The following is a 22,910-nucleotide window of genomic DNA, read 5'->3' on the forward strand; positions in this document are numbered from 1 at the left end:
CTCCAGTCAAGAACAGAGTCTGGCCGGGTGCTGTGGCTCACGCTTGTAATCCCAGCACTTTGGGAGGCCGAGGCGGGCGGATCACGAGGTCAGGAGATCGAGACCACGGTGAAACCCCGTCTCTACTAAAAATACAAAAAAATTAGCCGGGCGTGGTGGCGGGCGCCTGTAGTCCCAGCTACTCCGAGAGGCTGAGGCAGGAGAATGGGTGAACCCAGGAGGCGGAGCTTGCAGTGAGCCGAGATTGCGCCACTGCACTCCAGCCTGGGCGACAGAGTGAGACTCTGTCTCAAAACAAACAAACAAACAAACAAACAAACAAAAACAGAGTCTGGCCAATATATTTTTTAATAAAATAATTCATTAAGAAAAATGGGAAACTATTCCCTTAATGTAATTTGAAACAATAATCCTTAGTACATAGAACTAATTCAAGCATGAAAAAATTACAGTAGGTTTCAGATAATAGAATCTCCTTCAAAATGCTTTATTCATGATTTCTGCTATGGTTTAAGAATTCAAAAACCTGTGCTTTGGGGTAAAGAGAAAGTATCACGAAAACAGTCCAAACACCAAGGAGTAAAGCCTACCGATTACAAAGAATGACAATCTGTGACCTTGAGGATAATTATATGCTGTCCCTAATTAGTCTTCCGAAAGTTTGAGAATTCATCTGCTGAAAGTGAAAATGCAGTTGCAAATAGATAGATAGACTTCTAAACATCTGAATGGTTCCCAGAGTAGACAATTAAATATATTTGGTCTGTAATGGACCTCAACCATGTGCTAATTCCAAGCTACTACTTTACATTCACATTCTGATTGTGATTTACATTCTGACTCATACTAGAAGCAGAAGAATAGACAAGAAAGAAGAATATCCCACCCTATCTTTTCCTTTTCTTTGAGTTAGCTGCCTGTAGAAAATATTCAAAGTACCACTGAGCCTTGAACAACAGAGCTGGAACTGCACAGGTCCAAATATGTAGATGTTTTTTCAACCAAACCAGAGAGAAAATACAGTATTTGTGAGACTCAAAACCTGCATATCCAGAGGGCCAACTGTTCATACATGTGAATTTCATGGGGCCGACTGTAGGACTTGAGTATACATGGATTTTGGTATAGGCAAGGGGGTTCTGGAAGAAATCCCCATATTTACCCAGAGACAACTGTGGTATAAATTAGCCTTTGGCATCCTTTCACCTCCATTTTCTTGCAAAGCTCCTGCTACTTAATTTCTTATCTTTCAAGGGTTCCAAACTGTTTTCATGGTAGGTTATGGATGAGAGCTTGCCTCACCTAAAGATTCAATGCTATGCAATTGCTTAGATCCTCTTTGTTTCTCAATCAAAACTCTTTCCCCCTGATTTCAGATGAGTGTTGGAAAGGAAACAACGTAATTAACTCATGCTAAAGTATGATTTTTAAATGTAATTTTAAAAATATATTTGTATGTTTCAAAAAATTGTTTTAACATACTAAATGCAATATTGTGAAACTTTCCCATTCTGCAAGTAAGTGCTGCCATTAGTATCTTGTGAATCCATCCTTAATTTCTATGTATATCTGTATGCATGTATGTATGTATACAAGCAAGAAGAAATATATGTCATTTCTCTCCTTCTTAATAGAAGGTAGTATACTATATGTGCTGTCAGACACCTTTAATTTTATCTTTAATAAAATGCCTTGACCTTTCCATATCAGTATATAAAGAAAGAACTGCCTCATTATTTTAATTTTTTTAACAGCTGAAGAGTATTCAACTGTATAAATGGACTACAATTGGTTTAGGTAGTTCCATGATGATGGACATTTGGTGGCTTTTCAACTTTTGCTATTAAAAAAAAAACCACAATGAACATCTTGTACATAGACATTTTGTTTTTTGTTTTTTGTTTTTTGGTTTTTGGTTTTTTTTACAGCCCAGAGGTCCTTTTTTTTTTTTTTTTTTTTTTTTTTAACACCTATTATGCCATGAATTCATAGGGAATAGGTTCCAGCAGCTCAGGCTCCTTCCCATTGGTTCTCACAAAGTGTGCTTCTCTGGGTGGAGCAGGCTGGCGCTTTAGTTGAACCCAGGTACCTTTCTCTTTGGCTTCTTTCTTTTTCTGATCATTTTCCTTCATGCATTTCAGGAAGCTATCTCGGCTCTTAGAGTGCTTAATGTGCTCAATATGCACATTAATTCTCTTGGCAAGAATCTTGCCCTTAACTTGTTTGTTTACAACAATGCCAACAGCATGCTGGGTAACATTGTAGACTCTTCCAGTTTTGCCATGGTAACACTTGTGGGCATTCCTTTTTGAACAGTACCCATTCCCTTGATGTCTACAATATCACCTTTCCTATAGATTCGCATATACGTGGCCAAAGGAACAACTCCATGTTTTCTAAAAGGCCTAGAGAACATATATCAGGTGCCTCTCCTCTTTCCCTTTGTGTTTGTCATTTTGGTGAATTACTGGAAGATGGCGATTCCGGCCGAAAGGCGTACGTAGATATTTTGAATAAATTCTCAGGGAAGGTGTTGTTAGATACACCCATCTGTATTTGATGGATGCTGCTAAATTACCCCCTACGTTGTGTGTTCCAACTTACACACCAAACAACAGCATATAAGAATTGCTGTCTCCAAAACCTATGCTAATATAGGGCCACATCAAATTTCTGGATATTTGACAATCTTAGAGGTGAAAAAAAATGACATTTCTTATCATTTTAATTTGCATTTCTTTGTTATAAGGATTATTGACCCTCATTTTAAAAATCTGCTTAAAGGTTTATATTTCCTTTTCTGTAAATGGTTCATATCTTACCAACACTATGAATTTGGGGTAGCCACTTAAACCTCTGAAAAGCATTCCATGTTTTCTAAGGAGACTTAATCACCCAAATTAGTCTGTAAATGGTGCTATTTGAAAAAACATGAAGTGAAATGGAAACTTCCGGCAGTTGTGGGGAGAACATTCTACTGGGCAAAAGCAAGCAACAAAGAGATAGTTTAGCCTTGTCTAAATGTCTTTGAAGTGCTCTTTTATTAATCAAAAAAAAAAAAGATTAGAAAATTAAAACAATTGGCAAACAGCATTGGTTTTCATGTCAAGGACCAGAGCCCGCCCTCAAGTCGCCTCTCCCCTAGGCCTTACATTAAGGCCTTTCATTCTTGCCCAGCTAGTCGCTCCTCTAGATAGTGTAGAAAAAGGCTAATATACATAAGCTTGGGAGTCAGATCTCTCTTCCATAAAACTAACAAAAGTATAACACAGTCCACAAACAAGGATTCACAAGAGGGATTCACTTCTAAGAGTCAACCACAAGATTAGTAATTTAAGACGATATATACAGAATGGTTTACACATGAAAGAGAGCTAGACAGCTGGTTTTGGTCACTACTGCAGTAATAACAAAAGATTACCAAAGCACAAATGGTCTGTACTATCATTCTAAAGAGAAGCCATCAGAAAAGAAAGCTTAGAAAAATGGTTCAGAAGAGACCACAGTGGACACCAACACTCAGTAGCTATAAGCCCAACATGTAAATAACAAGCAAAACTAAATCTCCAGAGATCTCTGACTTCCAAACTCAGACCGATCTAGGAGTCATCAAAAGTCAGATCTCAAGTGTTAACTCCATATTTGAATAAATATCAAAAAAGACAAGTGAAGATGAATACTGCTAGACATGTCTTCAAAATACTTCACAATGTTCTTTACAAAATTTAAAGTTTAAATATGCAAAAGATAGTTCTGGAATGAAGTAAAGCAGGTAGACTTTCCTCCCTGAATTCCCTCCACTCTGTCAGGTTAAATCCTTCTAGCCTTGGGACCACAGTCACCTCATTTTTCAATACATTGCCTACCTCCTTTTGCAGCTCCCTCTTTCATCATTTTATCTCCGTCCACCTTCTTTTCCTTCAATGGTGGTGGGATCAGCATTGACTAGGGATCTGTAGTCCAACATCTAACCTCCTCCTAGACCCCATACTCACCTCAAGTAAACTATTTTTCAAATAGGTAAACATTTGCATGTTATCAAATGCAGCTTCTAAACAAGTCCACAGCCCTCCCACCTACAACTATATGGCCACCCATAAGCCCTCCTACATAGGAAACTGGCCACCAGTGCCCATAAAATATACCTAATTATTTCTGGCCCTGTATACTTGTACTCTACCAAACACCTATCTCGTTTCTCCCACACAGTGGTGAGCTTCCAAAGAATAAAAGTGCGTCCTCATACATAATGAAAAGTATCTTCAAACTAAACTTGTGCAAAAATGGTAGTACAATCTGTACTATTCAGCCTCTACTATATCCTGAGCAGAACAACTGAGGATAGTCAGAGGCATATAAAGGGTTAAGGCAAAAAGTCTAATTCATTCACCGATGGACCCCTGCATCTTCATGGCTCTAATTAACATAGCCAGTACATTAATATAGTATCAGTTAAAGAATAATCAGGAAACTTAATGACTAATTGAGAAGAAAAACTAGGATTTATTGTAAAAGGAATCTGAATTTGTATAGCATTGGTGAAGCGCAAACATATGTGTACTTTTATCAGAACTGTAAAGTTCAGAACTTTAGTAACTGGTTACCATCTTAAAACAAAGCTGACGAATCAAGTTAAAATAACAAGATAACATAGTACACTTCACAACAAAAAAATACCAAAAACAATAAGATTAATTATTTAAAATGGTAGCAGACAGGAACATTGAGGTCATTCTGAAAAACAGAATTTTCTTGGAATCTCACATGGTTATCAGTACACCATCTTTAAATATGCTCAGTCTAAATCAGTAATAAGCACCACACCACAGATTACTGAAACACACATCTTTATGATTCTATCTGCAAGCTACCTGGAGGAGGGAGAGGTAAGAAGGAGATGAGGGAAGAGGGGTGAGGAAGTGAATTAAGAAGAAGAAAAGAAGGAGGGAATAAGGGATGCGGAGACTAAAAAATAGAGGAGGAAAGAAGAGAGGAAAGGGGAAAGAGGAGGAGAAACGAACTGGGAGAAGAAAAGTAAAATTATCATAATTATAATCCAAAGGTACAAGTTGTCTGGAGCCTGGATTTGAGGGAACACTAGATTAGGGAGCAAGTATAGTCATCCAAGTGGCATAGACCAAAACAGTGAGGTTGGGGTGAAATGCAATAAAGTAGAAAGATCTGTTATTAAACTAAATAGAGCTTAATACTTGAAGGTGAGGCAGAGAGAGGGAAGGAATTATGACTCCCAGGTTTCTGATATTAATCACTAACTGAGTCAAAGCTAGTAGGGAAGGCTGGAGGAAGAAAATACAGATTTGTACAGGAATGTAATGATTTCAGTTTGCTATGCCTGGGAAATAAGCAAATAGAGATATGGAAAGAGTGAAAGATTCTAGGGCTTGACAGAGACACTCTCCTAGACCAGATTTTTTTTTTTCTTTGGTTTTTGAGATGGAGTCTCACTCTGTTGCCCAAGCTGGAGTGCAATGGCACAGTCTTGGCTCACTGCAACCTCCGCCTCCCAGGTTCAAGCAATTCTCCTGACTCAGACTCACGAGTAGCTGGGACTACAGGCACATGCCACCACACCCAGCTGATTTTAGTACTTTTTGTAGAGACAGGGTTTCACCATATTGGCCAGGCTGTTCTTGAACTCCTGACCTTGTGATCCACCTGCCTCGGCCTCCCAAAGTGCTGGGATTACAGGCGTGAGCCAGCACTCCTGGCCTTCCTAGACCAGAATTTATTCAGGCTCTTCTAAGCCCATTTCTCAAATAGGCCCCAAGTATGCCAGATCTGAATAGCCCAATGTTAGCAAAATCCTGTTTATCTATCAGTTTAGTGAGAATCCTCTAACCTATTATATATCTGATCTAATTCCTCATTCCCCCGATTCCCATCCCCAGGTGATATATCTCATCACCCTGGCTTGCCTTTAGCAAGAATCCTGTTGGGTCTGTCTAACCAGAATCCCCTTTTTCCTCTGAGATTTCCTCTTAGTAATTTTCCATTCACTGACCCCCAACCCTGCTTCTGTGGCTATAAATCCCCACTTGTCCATGCTGTATTCAGAAGTAAGCCCAGTTATATGCTGAGCCCTCTTTCCCTCTATTACAATAGTTCCTGAATAAAATCTGTTTTTTGTTGCTTTAACTACCGTCCAGCTCTGGTTTTCTTTAACAGGCTCAAAGAGAGGTCAGGACTGGAGTAACGAATTTAGAGTAATGAATGAGTTTATAGATGGTAAGTAAGAGATAATGATTTCCCAGGTTGAGCCAAGCAAAATGTCCAGAAAAGTAGAAGAAAAAACAGAAATGAAATTATGAAGAAAATGGAAGTAGTTTCCTAAGGAGCTTGTTGCCAAAAGAGTATTTACTGTCCATTCAAAGAACAATAGATCTTCCTCCAAAGCCAGGATTTTCACACGCCATTTATATGAGCAGCTGAAATTATTGATGGAAAAGATAAGAATTCGAGTCTCAACTCTTCATGTATAAAATAATTCATTGGACTGCTAGGAAAATTAATGTACATATACTCCACATTTATATACAATACCATAAATATACTTACATATAAAGTATGTGTGTAGAGTATATATATAATTTCTGGCACACACTGATGCTCAAAAAAATGAGAGCTCCTTTCTATTATAGAATAAAAGGGCCAGGTGCGGTAGCTCATGCCCGTAATCCCAGCACTTTGGTGGGAGGAAAGCTTGAGCCCAGGAGTTGGAGACCAGCTGGGCAAAATAGCAAGACCCCATCTCTACTATTTTATATATATATATATATATATATATATAATTTATATATATAAAACATATATAATAGTATTTATTCTCATCCTTTCTTTTATATATATGAAAGTATATATACACTTACATATGAAGTATATTTGTATAATATGCTTATATAGCTGCTTCGTGACTTTTCAGCTTCGGGCATCATCTACTGTATTAGTCCCTTTTCACACTGCTCTAAAGAACTTCCCTGAGACTGGGTAATTTATATAAAGTATATATATATATGAAAGGATGAGAATAAAAATGAATTAAATGCATGTAGTTCTAATTACAGTATACATTTTTCTTCCTAATATTTGACCAACTTTTAGAAGCAAAGCAATGGCAATTATATATTTGATTTTTTAAAATGTTTTGAGTTTTCTTGTTTTGCCTTAGGAATGTATAGTGATATTTACATTATCATTATAGCTGTATGACAAGATAAACCATATTAACAATAAGACTGCTTACTGTCATTGGTAGAGTCCACCAAATAATGACTATTGGATGGGTAACAAACTGCTCACGATGCTGAATTCTTTCGCCTGTTTTCTTTTGTTTTTGAAACTGAACAACAATTAACCTCAATAGGGTTGATAGAAAATTCCATGTATATAGGCCTCACATGTTCCATCTTGTATAGGTTAAGACTGGGCCAGTGTTTTTCACTTAGAATCCTACACTGGCCTCCCACCAAAAGGAACGTTAACTGCAGAATCAGATCCAAGAGAAAAAGAAAAAAAAAATCTACCATTCTCTAAGTAATGGTGATGAACTCACCTATGACTTTGCAACCTGCACTTCTCACTAATGTTCTGAGATGTCTGGCTGGATAAGCGATTTCCAGATAAACAAGAGAAGGGGTAAAACCTCTTTCAGAAAACTCCCTCAATTAGCAATCACCTTCATTTAGCAGCAGCACCTCTACCATGCCAGCTGCAGGGGGAATTAATTAAATTTAATAGAAGCCACGGGGGAAGTAATTAAATTTAATAGAAGTCATGGATTCCAAATGAAGATAAACTGTATTTGTAATCAGACCTACTGTGTCACTTACTCCCAGGTCTGTAAAAGCATGAGCCAAGTACTGTACAAACCACTTTCCACAGAAACACCAAGTTTCTGGATCACTCTCTCATTCTCATTTCAAAATGTAGAATAATTGATACGGCATGCTATGGAAAGCATTCCTAATTTTTTAAAAATTCTTTCTGCAAAATAAAAAGTCTGTGACACTGTTACATGTCAATTATGTGTAAACGAGCAGATCTGAATAGCACAGAAGCCGTAGCACAGACAAGAAGTAATGAGAGGTTGGCATGTTTGCTTTGGGAAGGAAAACTAGCAGCCCATTCATCTAAATGCAGTTATGTTTCAATTTAACTAAATTACAAGGTTTGAAATTAGCAATGCTTCAAGCGCTCTGGGCTACCGCTCCCACCAAACACTTCATCTTTAATACCTGCTCCAGCTTGCAAATAAAACTAAGGAAAACAGTAGGGGAAAAATGCTCAAAACAGCTTTTCTAACAACTGCAATCTTGTATTTTTTACCCCTCAGAATATCTAAAGCTTAAATAAGACAAAGTTAAGTAATACTTTTTCTTTTCAAAACTATACAGTATATTCTACTGCATAGTTACTTAAATTTTTATCTTATTTATCATAATAAAGTGTAAGCTTCTTAAGGACAAGGATGATCCCAGTTTCAAGTTTCCTATTTCTAAAATACTTAGCACAGTGCTTTGCACATGGTGAGGGGGTAAGAAAATGTTTATCATCCCACTTTAATGAAAAAAAGATAGCATCACTCTCTATGAAATCATTACCAACACTAAAAGCAGCTACTGGTTTGAATAAGCAAGCTGTTATCTTGGTTGGTAGTGAAGAGCCCTGCCAGAATGTCAAGATTTCTACCTGACCTGTGAAATAAGAAAAATCCTATTTTGGAGTTATTTTGAGGATTAAATTATATGCAGTTTATTAAAGTACTTTAAGAGAAAATAATAATAGCTAACATATAACAAGTCTCCACCATATGTCAGGCACCATGCTGAGCACTTTACATAGATCATCTCATTAAATGCTCACAAAACCACTAGGAGTTGGCTCCTTTTTTTTATCTCGAACTTACAGTAGAAGAAAGTAAGATTTAGAGATGTTACATAACTGATCTAGAGATCCACTAAATAATTAGTGGTCAGACCCAATAACTAATGAGTGGTGAGATCTAACCCATGCTTAATCTATTATGAGTGCTTAAAGTAGCGGGAAAGCTGTGGCCATTTTTGAGTGTGCAGATTCAAAACCATGCCTTTTTTGTTTTTTTTAGATGGAGTCTCACTCTGTCACCCAGGCTGGAGTGCAATGGCGTGATCTTGGCTCACTGTAACCTCCGCCTACCGGGTTCAAGCAATTCTCCTGCCTCAGCCTCCTGAGTAGCTGGGACTACACGCGTGTGCCACCAAGCCCAGCTAATTTTTGTATTTTTAGTAGGGATGGGGTTTCACCATATTGGTCAGGCTGGTCTCGAACTCCTCACCTTGTGATCCGCCTGCCTTGACCTCCCAAAGTGCTGGGATTACAGGTGTGAGCCACCGCGCCCGGCCCATGCCTCCTAAAGATAAGAAATGCCTGTAGCACAAAAGCAAAGGTCTCTTTTTATTTGGAAACATTGGGGCCAAATAAACATAATAAAACACTCCATGACTCAGAAATATCCTTCTTTATGCTGTGGCAAACACAAATGTCTTGTTCACATGGCCAGCCACCAGCCATGTTGGATGCCCCTTTATGCATTTCACCTCTAACGCATGTACACGCTATACTGACTCTCCCAGTAGATGATGGCCCACTATTCATGCCAGCGTCCTTAGGGCCTGCCATGTTACAGATGCTATAGATACTTCACAAATGCTTCTGATCTAAATAAAGAACTATTCATTTTTTTATAACCTTGGTTCTGGAGTTCTGGAGAGATAATAAATGATGGCTATTTATAATTATTAACTCATCTGAGTATATAATTCTAACTGTTTAGCTGTTCTGCAAAGAATGTTTGGTCTTTCCATTTCACACCCTCTCTCAATTAAGCTGAGCTGTAACCAAGTTCCCCTATACATATTCCTATTATAGAACTCATAACATTTTTCTGCCCACTCACATCCTCCTCTGCTAAACTATAAAGATCTTACCTTATTCCTCTTTTATCCTCAGCACTCAGCACAAAGCATGCCACATTAGGCACTAAATAATTACTGGAAATAATTTATGCACAAGGCTTTGTATTAATAAGATGCTAGCTCCTTACCAACGGGTATCAAAGATTTTCTAATCTGTTTGGGATGAGACACAGACAAGAAATTATGAATACCATTTACAACTTAAGCTCTAAACACTGACCAAGCACAAAAAGTACTAGCCAAGCAGAGCATTTAAGAGGGGTTATCTAACAAGATATTTTGCCTTCTCTAAGTGGCAAAGATGACATCAGCTTCTTATGTGTTACTGTCCAATGCCATGCCAGTTTTGTTTGTTTGTCTGTTTTTGTTTTTGTTTTTTTGAGATGGAGTCTCGCTTTGTCACCCAGGCTGGAGTGCAATGGCGTGATCTCGGCTCATTGCAACCTCCGCCTCTTGAGTTCAAGCAATTCTCCTGCCTCAGCCTCCTGAGTAGCTGGGACTACAGGCACCCACCACCACGCCTGGCTAATTTCCCCCCCCCTCCAAGTAGATGCGGGGGTTTCACCATGTTGGTCAGGCTGGTCTCAAACTCCTGACCTTGTGATCCACCCACCTCAGCCTCCCAAAGTGCTGGGATTACAGGCATGAGCCACCGTGCCCGACCCGCCAGTTCTATAAAATGTGTTTAAATGTTTGCACTCAAGTGATTTTTTAAACATAGCAAAAACACATGCATCTGGAAAGGGCTTCACAAATCTCATACTGTACACCATTGAAAAACAGACTTATTTAAAACCCTTTTAACATTTTCTTCCTTCATCTGTATCACCTGATATTATTTAAAAGAGCTCAATACCTATACTCATGTATTATTTTATGAGAATTTACTATTTTGCTCACTCATGGTATCTGATATCAACCTCTATAACCATTCTTAACACACCTAGAAGGACACTTTTTTTCAGGGCTCTACCTCATTCTTAAATGTTGCTTTTTTCTCCAGAAGGGAAACCTGGATAAAAAAATGAAGGAGAAAAAACAGTAGAAAATCCTAGAAGAAATTCTAATAAAATAATCTCATCTCTGCTCTCCAGGTAAAAACAATGATTTTTTTTCCTAAGGTGCAATTTTTTTAATTGACTATTAACCAAGGGTAGGAATAAATATATAATACTTGCATGTGAATTAGGTGCTATGTTAACTTAGTAACTGAAAAGTCTAACACATTCACACTTAGGCTATTTTTGCCCATATGCTTACTTTGTGAGATAAAACTATAGTAGTACAAAAATCAGACAGAGAACTCTACAAGCTGGTTGGGTGTGGTGGCTCATGCCTGTAATTCCAGCACTTTGGGAGGCCGAGGCAGAAGAATTACTCGAGGCCAGGAGTTTGAGACCAGCCTGGCCAACATGGTGAAGCCCCGTCTTTAATAAAAATGCAAAAAAAAAAAAAATTGCCAGGCATAATGGCACACGCCTGTTATTTCAGCTATTCGGGAGGCTGAGGCACCAGAATCACTTGAACCCAGGTGGGGGGCGGGGGCGGAGGTTGCAGTGAGCTGAGATCATGCCATTTCACTCCAGCCTGGGTGACAAAGCAAGACTGCATCTCAACAAAAAAAAAAAAGAAAAGAAAAAACTGTATAAGCAGAGAAATGATATTAATACTTGGACAGTGGAGAAAAGTATGCCACCTGCTTAAACCATATTTGTGTCTAAGGATGTGCACACAGTTATGACAATGAGCAAGATCACTATTAAGAAATTCACTGTGAAGCATTATTATACTCAATTTATTTGAAAATTAAAAACAAATTATCTTCTTCTCTGTAATAGCAATTTAATTTATCCAAGCTGTTAATGAACCAATTAAACAAAACCACTTGTTCTAATGCATGGAAGAAATTCTCCTCTTAGAAATATATACCAAAAGAACTTTTACATATAAGTATAATTGCTTTATCGTACACAATAACCTTCCCTGCCCCAAACCAACGATACTCAAAGTGAGTGTTTTTCAGGGCCCTCCTGGGGTCTGTGAGGTCAAAACTATTTCCATGTCATATTAAGGCATTACTTACGTTTTCCACTGATGGTGCAATGAAACTCTTGGTTGGTAAAACTGTTGATTCCTTTAGCAAGAACCAAGGCAGGGGCAATAAATTTTACTGGCAGTCATTTTACTCTTCACTGACATGCAATCATAGTAAATAGAATGCAGTTTCACTTGACAATATCTTCGATAAACATGTAAAATTAATTTTTAAAATCACAATTGTTGAGCATGTCATTTTAATATTCTGTATGTTGAAGGAAAATATACATAAAGCATTTCTGTTGCATATCAAAATAAGATGGGTTGGTTATCTCAAGGAAAGCACTTATGAGACTGAGACACGAGCTGAACTAGCCACTCTTTTCATGAAACGCCATTTTTACTTGACTGATTCACTGAAGACAAACTCTTCCCAAGTGGTCATGACCAACATTTAAAATGAGAAAAGGAGTAAGCCTGTCACCTCAAGAAAAATAACTGACAATGTCTGTTGCCAATGACAAAATTTGAGCTCTTAAGCCAAAACGGTATACTAAAAAATTTAATCCACCATCCTGAGCTTGACAGCTTTCCAACTCTTAAAATACTTTGATATTAAAAATCTGATTGTTTGATACATAATGAAATATGCCAACGTGGGGAACATCTAAATAACTTAGCGACTTGATATTTTCCAATTGACCAATACATGATGTTACTAAATCATGCATAGGTAAAAGATCCACCCAAACTACAAAACACACCAATGTATTTTAACAAAACAGAGTACAAATTGCTCACTGATAAAGTTTTAGATTCTGATTCAAACTCTTAAGAAACTATAATCTGCAGACTTTTGGTATAGTATCAAAGAAGGATATAAACAATTATGTGAAAAGTCTATAAAACACACCTCCTGTTTCCAACCACATATCTGTGTGGGGTGAGTTTTTTTTAATACATTCAAACAAAACAAAATATTATGAGATTGAATGTAAAGGAGGTACAAAAATTTAATCTTCTAATAAGCTAGAAACTGAAGATTTGCAAAATATGTTTAAAAAAAGCCTTGGTAACTTTTTTTTGTTTGTTGTTTATTTTGGAAATGTAGGGGTTTATTTCCTGCAAAAATACATTTTATACTAACATGTAATGGGTTTTTAATTATTGGTTTTCTAATCTCTCGGTTTTAATTTCTTATACAGTAAATATTGATAGACATAATCCACATAAACATACGTTATTTTAGACTGTCAGTAATAATTTTAGGAGCATAAATGGGTACTTGGACTAAAAAGTTTGGAAACCACCGAACTAGGTCTAGCTATCTATATTATAGCATGGTTTTCAATAGAATTTTTACCACAATCCTCTAATAAGATGAAACTATGCTTTTCATATATACACATAAAGAAAACCTACCAAATGCCAAGCACCATGTTTATTCTTCAGGATGCAAGATAAATATACTTTATTTTTGCCCTCAAGTTGCTTATAGTTTTGTAAAAAGATATGCTAGTCATTCTAGAACTATTTGAGGACAGGCCACGTGGCAGCTTGGGCCCTCTCCTACAGTCTCCAGCACTGTTCTACTTGTTCAAATGCTTCTTACAGTTCTAGTGCCACCTTTCATCTCTGCTTATCTTATTTCATGTGTTTTCATTTTGGTCCCCTTTCACTTTCTCTGTATTTCCCAACTCGCATATAACAGGTCATCCTTCCCCTTAACTAAACATGGTCATCCGAGTCCTCTCTTCTTTTCACTTAAAATATACACAAGAGCATTTGGTACTTTTTCCCCAGTTAATAAGTTGCTGGTTGTTGACTGTGTCTTCACTTCCAAACAGGCTTTTAGGGATGCATTACATTCTCTTTATAAGCTTTCAATAATCAAATATTTTGATACAGTAAAATTATATACCTATACAACCTAAGCTTCAATCGCTGGGGAAAATAATCCAAGCTTACTTTTCTTAAATTCACATCCCACAAGTATAATGAGGCAAACCATGCAAGACACAACAAGCTCTTTAATTGAGTGCTCATTTCCAAATAATGAGCAACACCTATTGAAAAATCACAGCAAAATTCCAAACTGATCATGATTAGTCAATACCTTATTCCTTCACTGTCCAACACCAGGGAGGAACTGAAAAATGAAAACAAGCACACTATAGATATATGACCATATTTTCATATTGAGGTAATTAATAGGGGCCATATTCTATAAAATTTGTGATGTTATTGCTATATAGGTCTCCTGTTTTGGATGGAAAACAACCTTAAATTGGCTTCCGGAAATGGCTACTCTCCAACCACTCTTAATTCCTATTAACTCTTCCTCTGCCTAGTCAGCATAATGTGATTAAGAATAAAGATCTACATAGTCAGAGGAACTTTGGTTCCAACTTCACTGTGTCACATTGAGCACTCAATTTCCTTAAGCCTATTTCCTCAGAGTTAATAACAGCTGACCTGCAGATTTAGTGATTAAATGCTATCATGAAGGTACGTAAATAACATTGTGTCAATCACCTTATAACCACTTTGAAAATGCTAGCTATATTGGTCTAATCAAAATACCACTACTGTAGACAACTGTATATATTTCCATTTTCCTATGGCAGAATCTGAATATTACAAACAGTCATTCCATTTCTGAATGGAAATAGACAAATCTACAGGGGGGATGGGATGAGACGTGAAATATCCTACTCTGAGAAGAGCAGAGAATTGGGACTCAACTGCATAGGCTCTGGATCTCCCGACATCTGCACCCCTTAGCTCCAGCCCAACCCTTTGCTGGACCCATAACTTTGGACAAGTAGATAAATTTTAGCTTGTGTTGCCTTAGGAATTAGATTACCTACCTCATGAGGTGTTACGAGGGTAAATAAGCTAACGATTGTAAAGGGCCAAGCTCAAAGCTTGGCACAAAATAAATCCTGAAGAAATGTTAACATTATTTTTGGTTGCCTTTGGAGTGTTTCTTCTACAATTCATTTACCTTAGTTTGTAGATGAACAAATTTAAGGAAGCACCTCCAAAAACACTCCTATAGAAATGCTTCGAAAGAAATCCATATACTCTGATAAAGTTTGGCAAGAGGATATATAGTGTGGCAAAAACAAAATAGCCACCTTGTAAATGTGCTTTTATAATAAGTAATAAAACTTTGGAATTTGGGATGTATCCAAGCTCTATATTGGTGCTACTCTACCCAAGCTGCATGTAAGAATCACATGGAGAAACTGAAAACTATGATGCATGCAGGGCACCAACTTAGTATGCTGAAAACTGATACATAAGGAAGAAAATTGTTCCACCTTGCCATTATAAACTGTGGTTCCAGGTAATCAAATAGCCCTGGCAGGTAAAGCAAAGTTCTTCCATAGAACATAATTCCAGATACTCTAGGATAAGGAAAAACAAGACACAAAACACAATAATATATGGATATATAATAAGAAAATCCCCATTTTGCAGCCCTTAATGGAATAAAGCAACAGCAATGGTCTTCAATGAAGGGCAAAACCTTTAGTTTTAAGAGACCTCTGTCCCTTGCCCCTTCAGCCAAGTGAGGACATAGCCAGAAGACAGCTTCTATGAACCACAAAAAGGGCCCTCACCAGACACCAAATCTACTGGCACCTTGACTTTGGATCTCCCAGCCTCCAGAACTGTGAGAAATACATTTCTTTTGTTGATCAGCTACCCAGCCTCTGGTATTCTGTTATAGCAGCCTGAGCAGACCAAGACAGTTCAGATGCTGCTAGGCAAACTTTGATGATAATTTAAAAAGAGTTATCTAAATAGCAAAGATTTGTGATGTAATAATGAAACATCTCAAATACACAGGCTTTAGGCCAGGATAATGCTAACCAGCCATCTTTTTGCTTTATCAATACCTTATTTAAAAACATTTGTTATTTATTTGTATTGCAATATGATTTACATACCATAAAATTCATCATTTTCAAATGTACAATGCAGTGGACTTTAGTGGATTTACAACCATCATTATTGTCTAACTCCAGAGCATTTTCTGGAAGGAACCCCATACCTGTCAGGAGTCACTAATTATCCTTTAAAGAGATATACCTAATAAAAAATGTTATATTTACTAATATAGGTATCTCAGCACTATTCTTTTGTGTAGATCCATACTTTCACCTGGTATCATTTACCTTCTGCCTGAAGGAAATCCTTGAATATTTCTTGTAATGTGGGTCTGCTCATGATAAGTTTACTCAGCTATTTTGCTTTACTTTTTGAAAGCTATATTAACTTCATACAGAATTACGTAACCAGCCATCTGGTCCTAAAGAAATTATTTTACGGTTCTCCTTTTACTCCAAATTGACTAATCTGAAAAATAAGGATTCCTGTGGGGATTAAATGTAGGGCTGTATATAAAAGCCTTTTGCAAAGAGTCAGTCTCTAAGTAGAAAATATTAAATATTTTAAAAGGCAATTAATAGCATATAAAACAAACTATTCTAAGTAACTCAGAAGCTTAGTTTTTCTAGCTCCTAAATGATGTTAATTATATATCAGAAAAATAATAAAACTTATTTTATATAAAATTATTACGTGATTCAGACTTTCAGTTAATTCAAACAGGTGTTGCCCACAAGTCATCTAAATCAGCAAGTTTTTACTGCAATGCTATTAAGTTGCACAGAAAAAAAATTAAATAGATCCGAAATGGGTATATTTGCTGATTTGAAATCTCATTATAAATTCTTATCATTAAATACACTCATTTTCTTCTTAGTTCATGTTAATTCTCTGCTTTCTGGACCTTGAAAGCAGGTATACTGCAGGTAGAAAACTACCATTCCCACTTAGGGGCTACAGTAAGATATTCTCTGAATTTGGAAAGAAGCTCCCCTTTTAATACTGAAAACAGTTAAAATTAAAGCATAAGCAGCATATTCTACTTCAAAAATGATCTATCAATCTATATATGGGCTCAGAAGCAAGCGACCTGACTCCAGAATCAGATTCAAATCCCAGCTCCTCCACTTATTTCAGAGTGTGATTTGAAGAAAGTTAGTGCACATTTCTCTACCTCTCCTTCCCTCTTGTTTTAATAGGGAGACCAACCGTCATAAATACATTTGTAATATTCACACTCTAATGTCTTAAGTAATAATTAATGGGAGGGTGAAGATATACAAGTCATTTTAGAAGAGAGAGAAACATAATTTTTGGTGGTATTTGTCCAGCACAGTTAAGAGTTAGAAAACACTTTCCTCCTAGAGATGGCTATCAGGTACCTGGATAGAAAATATGTCCAGAGACAATTTATACAGCAACCACAATACTTTTGAACACCTAATTTAGGAACACCTAATCCAGGGCTGGTTCATCTAAGACCCATATAATCTACAATGTGATCCCTCAGCGTGAAATCAGTCATCAAAAGAAGTTAATAGACAGAATCAGGGAATTAATACAAGTATTCATGATAAGTCGGTCTCTTTTCAGTTTGTTTTATCATGAATCAGTCTCCTTAAACAGATAAATCAAAATGTTAACCCTGCAAAATTCAAGATCCAGCAGTGGAATGGGGTGACATCATTGATACTCTGAAAATCTGCCCTGACAAACTCTTGTTATGAGATCATAACTATTTTTCAACAAACAGACTTAAAGTACCCACTATGTGCCAGGCACTATGAGTATAATAAAGACACAATTCCTGCCTTCACATTCCAGCCAGGGAGGCAGAAGCCCAAATGCACTTGAATATGAAACCGGCCTTATGACAAGTTACAAACCAAGGGTTACAGAACAAAAAAGTATCAGAAATATTTATAGATTCAACAAAATTTGTTAGTAGGAATCAAATGTAATTGTTTACCCTGAGTAAAAAAAAAAAGAAAATGAGTAAAACCATATCAGGAGTAACTAATAAAATACTAGATACTCTTTAATGCAGCACAAAAATGACATAAAAAAAGGAAGGCAAAGTACCAAAACACTCTGAAGTTATGCAGTCCCTCAAGTATGGAAGATAAGATAACTATAATTACCATATTCTAAACAAAAGACACAGAGATTACATAATTTAAGGTTGAAGTACCATATACTTTTATTTATATATATTACTAAACTAAAAGTATGATAGTTCTGAACTTGGACTACGGACAACTGCCTGGGTCTTTTCAGTTTTTAAGCAAAGATTAGATGAGATTCAAAGTTCTACTTGCAACTGTCAAAGAGAAAGAAAATGTCCTTCATTGTCTTTTTACATAAAGAAAGAGAGAAGAGCATTCATTTATTCACTTCATGTGTGGTTTTATAATTTCCTCTTTAAGGTAAGTCTAAATTTGAAAAATACATTTCCCAAAATGTTTCTATGTCCCTTTCTTAAAGACTTGTGTTTCAATAACAACTCCCAACCCACCCCTGTAATCCAAATCCTATTTGGTCCTGCAGTGAAGTCAAATGTAGGATCCTGACATCAATTTGTTGCCATGGAAATAATTGAGTAGTCAATGTTTCCGCATTATGACTGTACCATAGGAGCAGATGGGTTGACAAGGGGGAAAATCTGCAAATCTCTCTCTAATAATTAGCCAAAATATGAGGTAATATTCAAAATTTACATTATTATAAAAATCTGAGTCATATCTATCTCAATAGCACAGAAAACAACCAATTTCAACTTCCAAATTTACTACGGAAAATACTTTCAAAGTATACAAACAGGAAGGTTTACCATATTCTTTTATTCACTTGATTATGTTTTCTTGCTTGTTGCATCACTTTTTGTGCTGCATCTATGATCAAGTTCTGTATAAATCAGATTTGACAAAAGCAAACCTCATTCCACATAGAAAAGTAGGTAACAATATTGAGTAAGTTGAAGAGACAGACAGACTTAGTCCATCAACTCCTTTCTCTGTCTTACTAAAAATATTTCCCTTGTGAAGAATACTGGACTTGGCTAAGTAATCATATAGCTAATGCAACAAATTTTTGCCAGGTCCTATATTTGCCATTGTGCTTATGAATTTGTCCCAGAAAACTGACTACTTGAATACAAAAACCAAATTCTTTTCCACATCCTCCACAATACTTAGCCACGTCTCCCAGACTAAGCTGAATTAATAGTCATTTATGAATTCACATACAGATAATTTTTTCCTAAAAATGACAAGTTTGTTTACTTAGATAAAAATAGGTCTAGAGATTATACATATGTGCACGTATGCACAGATATGTGCCTAAATCATGAAAACTGTCACTCGCCTGATCTTCATAAGGTACTGTCATTTGGAACCTCTTATTCTACCACCTACAGTGTGCCCTTTTTATCCAAACACGAAAACATTGTTCTTCCCCATTGCGGGCTAATTACACCATCTGTTTAACCACAGTACTATTAATGTTAACTCCTTAACATTTCCACATGTACTGCCCTCAAACACCTTACACTGTCAAATATACAAATAGTAGAGAAGGCAAGAAAATCAGTCTCCCAATTTGTATTCTCAACTGTCTCTACTGGGTCAACACTATGATCTCCATAGGGACTTGAGCACTCAGAAAATTTCTCTCCATCTCTTACTTTAGTGGTACAAACTGTCAAGATGAATAGCAATAAGAAAATCGATCTCCCCACCTCCATCCAAACTAAAAATCAGGAAATATGTAAATGTTCTGGGCAAAAAAAGGAAACAGGGCCAGGACACAGAGAGCAGATGAAGAGTCAATCATCTGACAGGGATTGGTTATTCTTAAGATTAAGCCAGCTGTTTTATTCACTTTATTATAAAATAAGTTAATAAAAAGATGACACTCTCTTTACAGATATGAGTATGCAGCCATAAATCCAGAATATATGGAAGATAACTCTACACTAAAAAATTTAAAATATAATCTCAGAATGAGTATAAACTACACATTTGTATACTATGACTTGAAATAAATGTTTACCACATTTAATTGCTTATAATAAGAAACCATGCCATCTGAAGCAGATTTTAAGTGTCCTTTTTATGTGCGCATGTGCACACGCACACACTCGCACACACTCGCACACACACACTCAAAATGGCAACTGTGTGGTGAACCGTGTATTAATTTGATTGTAGAAATCACTACACAATGTATATATGCATTAAATCATGATGTTGTACATCTTGACTATATGCAATTTGTATTGGTCAATTAAAATTCAATAAAACTAGAGGAATAAAAAAGAAACCGTACCATTTGAGAGAACCACAGAGCATTTTTCAGTGTATTTGTTTGCTTACATATGTGAAAGAAATCCATTATGCTCTTCTCCTTACACTCATCTCTGTCACCAATGAAAAGGCACACACACAAAACGATTAACATTTCTCACGGTCATTTAAATATTCCTTCTATTATTAAAGCTCACAGAAGTTTGGAAATACATGCATTGACATTAAAATTATATATACACTTAAAAAGCCATCCTCATGGCTTGAAAATTGGAATGTTTAAATATGAGCAGTACAGGTTAAAAGTATTGGGAATCTATTGCAAAGGAAGAAAAAGATTAATGGTAAGTGTGTTGGGAATCTTTGGCAGGCTCCTCATTTGGAAAATGAGTAGGATAAATTTCATTATCCCTATGTTACTTCAAGTTTTAATATCCAATAAATCAAAAACATCTTCTTATAGTTACATGATCAAACTAAATTAATTTGCCAGGCTCCTATAATGGTCAGGGCATGGCACCAAAACTTGGCAAAGTTCATTATAGCCCATAGCTTTTATGCCCACTGCTTACAATGGGATAAAAGAAAAAAGGAAGACAGGCAAGAAACCCACAACCACCAGGAAATCTTGTTCCACCTCACCAAGTTTCACCTTGAAAGCAATTCTCCCACCACCTGGATCTCTGTGGATCACCTATGAATTCTGAAGTGATGGCTTTGACAGCTTTATACCCAACGCTGCTAATAAAACACAGACACCCACAGCAACCACAAATGGAGTCATTTGAACCAGTGAAATAGCACAGGCCAGAAGTCTGGCCCTGTCCTCTATAGACTGCAACAAGATGCTCATAGTCTGTTGCTATCATTCTTTAAGTTCCTCCAAGTAAGAAACCTTCATGGGCTGCCATTTCTAATAAACAAGGCAATCATAGTACTTATCTAGCAGAATAATAACATTACACTGAAGATAACAGTTGTCTATAATTAATTGAAAAAGATTCAAAGAGGTTGTATTAGTCTGTTCTTGCATTGCTATAAAGAAATACCTGAAACTGGGTAATTTATAAAGAAAAGAGGTTTAATTGGCTAAGGATTCCACAAGTTGTACAGGCAGCATGGTAGCATCTGCTTCTGGAGAGGGCTCAGGGAGTTTTCAATCATGCAGAAGGCAAAGGGGGAGCACAGCGTCTCACATGGCAGGAGCAGCACCAAGAGAAAGAAGTGGGGAGGTACCACACAATTTTAACAATCAGATCTCATGAGAACTCTACCAGAACAGCACTAGGGGGATGGTGCTAAACCATTCATGAGAAAACTCCCCCACGATCCAATCACTGCCCACCAGGCCCCACCTCCAGCACTGGGGATTACATTTGAACATGAGATTTGGGTGGGGACACCGATCAAAACCATATCAACAGTGGAGAGTAATAATACATTATTGATTATAAATTCATTGCATGTCCCAGCTGTGGTTTGAAAATCATCAAGAATGCCCTTTTCCAGCTGGGCATGGGGACTCACACCTGTAATCCCAGCACTTTGGAAGGTCAAGGTGGGAGGATTGCTTGAGCTCAGGAAGTGGAGACCAGCCTAGCAACACAGTGAGATCTCGTCTCTACTAAAAATAAAAATACAAAATTAGCAGGGCATGGTGGTGCATGCCTGAAGTCCCAGCTATTCAAGAGGCTGAGGTGGGAGGATCGCTTGAGCCCAGGAGGTTGAGGCTGCAGTGAGCAGCTGTAATCATACCACTACACTCCAGCCTAGGCAACAAAGTGAGATCTGTCTTTAAAAAGAAAAAGAAAGAATGCCCTTTTCCTTCCAAAAGAAGTAATCATTAAAGACAAATAGAGTTGCCAATTTGGGGGTGATCCTTCCCTATTAAGTCACTGACACAAGTCAAGTGTCTAGAAAATTCTTTACTTCGGAGAATCAAAGCACACCTAATTTAATGGAGACACAACTGCTGTCCCAGTGTAGCTGATGGAGCAGATGAAAGCAAAAAGCTTCTCCCCATTTTAAGACGTTAAACTTCTGTAAGAAACTTTCATTTCTCCACTATTTGCTTAGTTAAGGTCAAGCTGATCAAAGTTTATATTAGTTTTACATTGGTTTATTTAAATATTTATTTTGAAGGTTAAAATTAGCCATCTCAAAATGAAGGACAGATATAAAATAATGAACACTTAGAGGTGTAAATATACAAACAATATTAACAACATATTCCAGTTTACAGCCATCTTTAAGGAAGAACAGTAAAAGAAAAAAATGAAGCTGGAAAGAAATTATTTTTTAAAATATTCCTTTACATTCATCTTTTTTCATTTCTTATAATGGACCAATTTAATCAAAGTGTTTCTCTTCAGCACACCAACCTCTGTATTGTCAAGATATGTTAGAAAAAAAAACATATTTATACATTTGTAGTATAGATATGTATAACCACCTTGTGAAAAATGTTTTATTATTCGTGTGTGTGTGTGTGTGTGTGTGTGTGTGTGTGTATGTGTGTGTGTGTGAAATCCAGATATCCTAATGAAAAGCCACAATTCGGCCGGGCGCGGTGGCTCACGCTTGTAATCCCAGCACTTTCGGAGGCCAAGGCGGGCGGATCACGAGGTCAGGAGATCAAGACCACGGTGAAACCCCGTCTCTACTAAAAAATACAAAAAATTAGCCAGGCGTGGTGGCG

At 36.9% G+C, this 22,910-nt stretch overlaps 1 protein-coding gene and 1 pseudogene across 9 annotated transcripts in view; both read right to left on the bottom strand.

Annotated features, from left to right (window-relative positions):
• PTPRK (protein tyrosine phosphatase receptor type K) overlaps positions 1 to 22,910 on the bottom strand; it is a 557,269-nt gene that overhangs the window by 475,158 nt on the left and 59,201 nt on the right. The window lies entirely within an intron of this gene.
• On the bottom strand, positions 898 to 2,546 carry LOC131382881 (large ribosomal subunit protein eL21-like; annotated as a pseudogene).

The sequence above is a fragment of the Hylobates moloch genome, unplaced genomic scaffold (assembly GCF_009828535.3).
Source record: "Hylobates moloch isolate HMO894 unplaced genomic scaffold, HMol_V3 SCAFFOLD_2, whole genome shotgun sequence".
Classification (NCBI taxonomy): Eukaryota; Metazoa; Chordata; class Mammalia; order Primates; family Hylobatidae; genus Hylobates; species Hylobates moloch.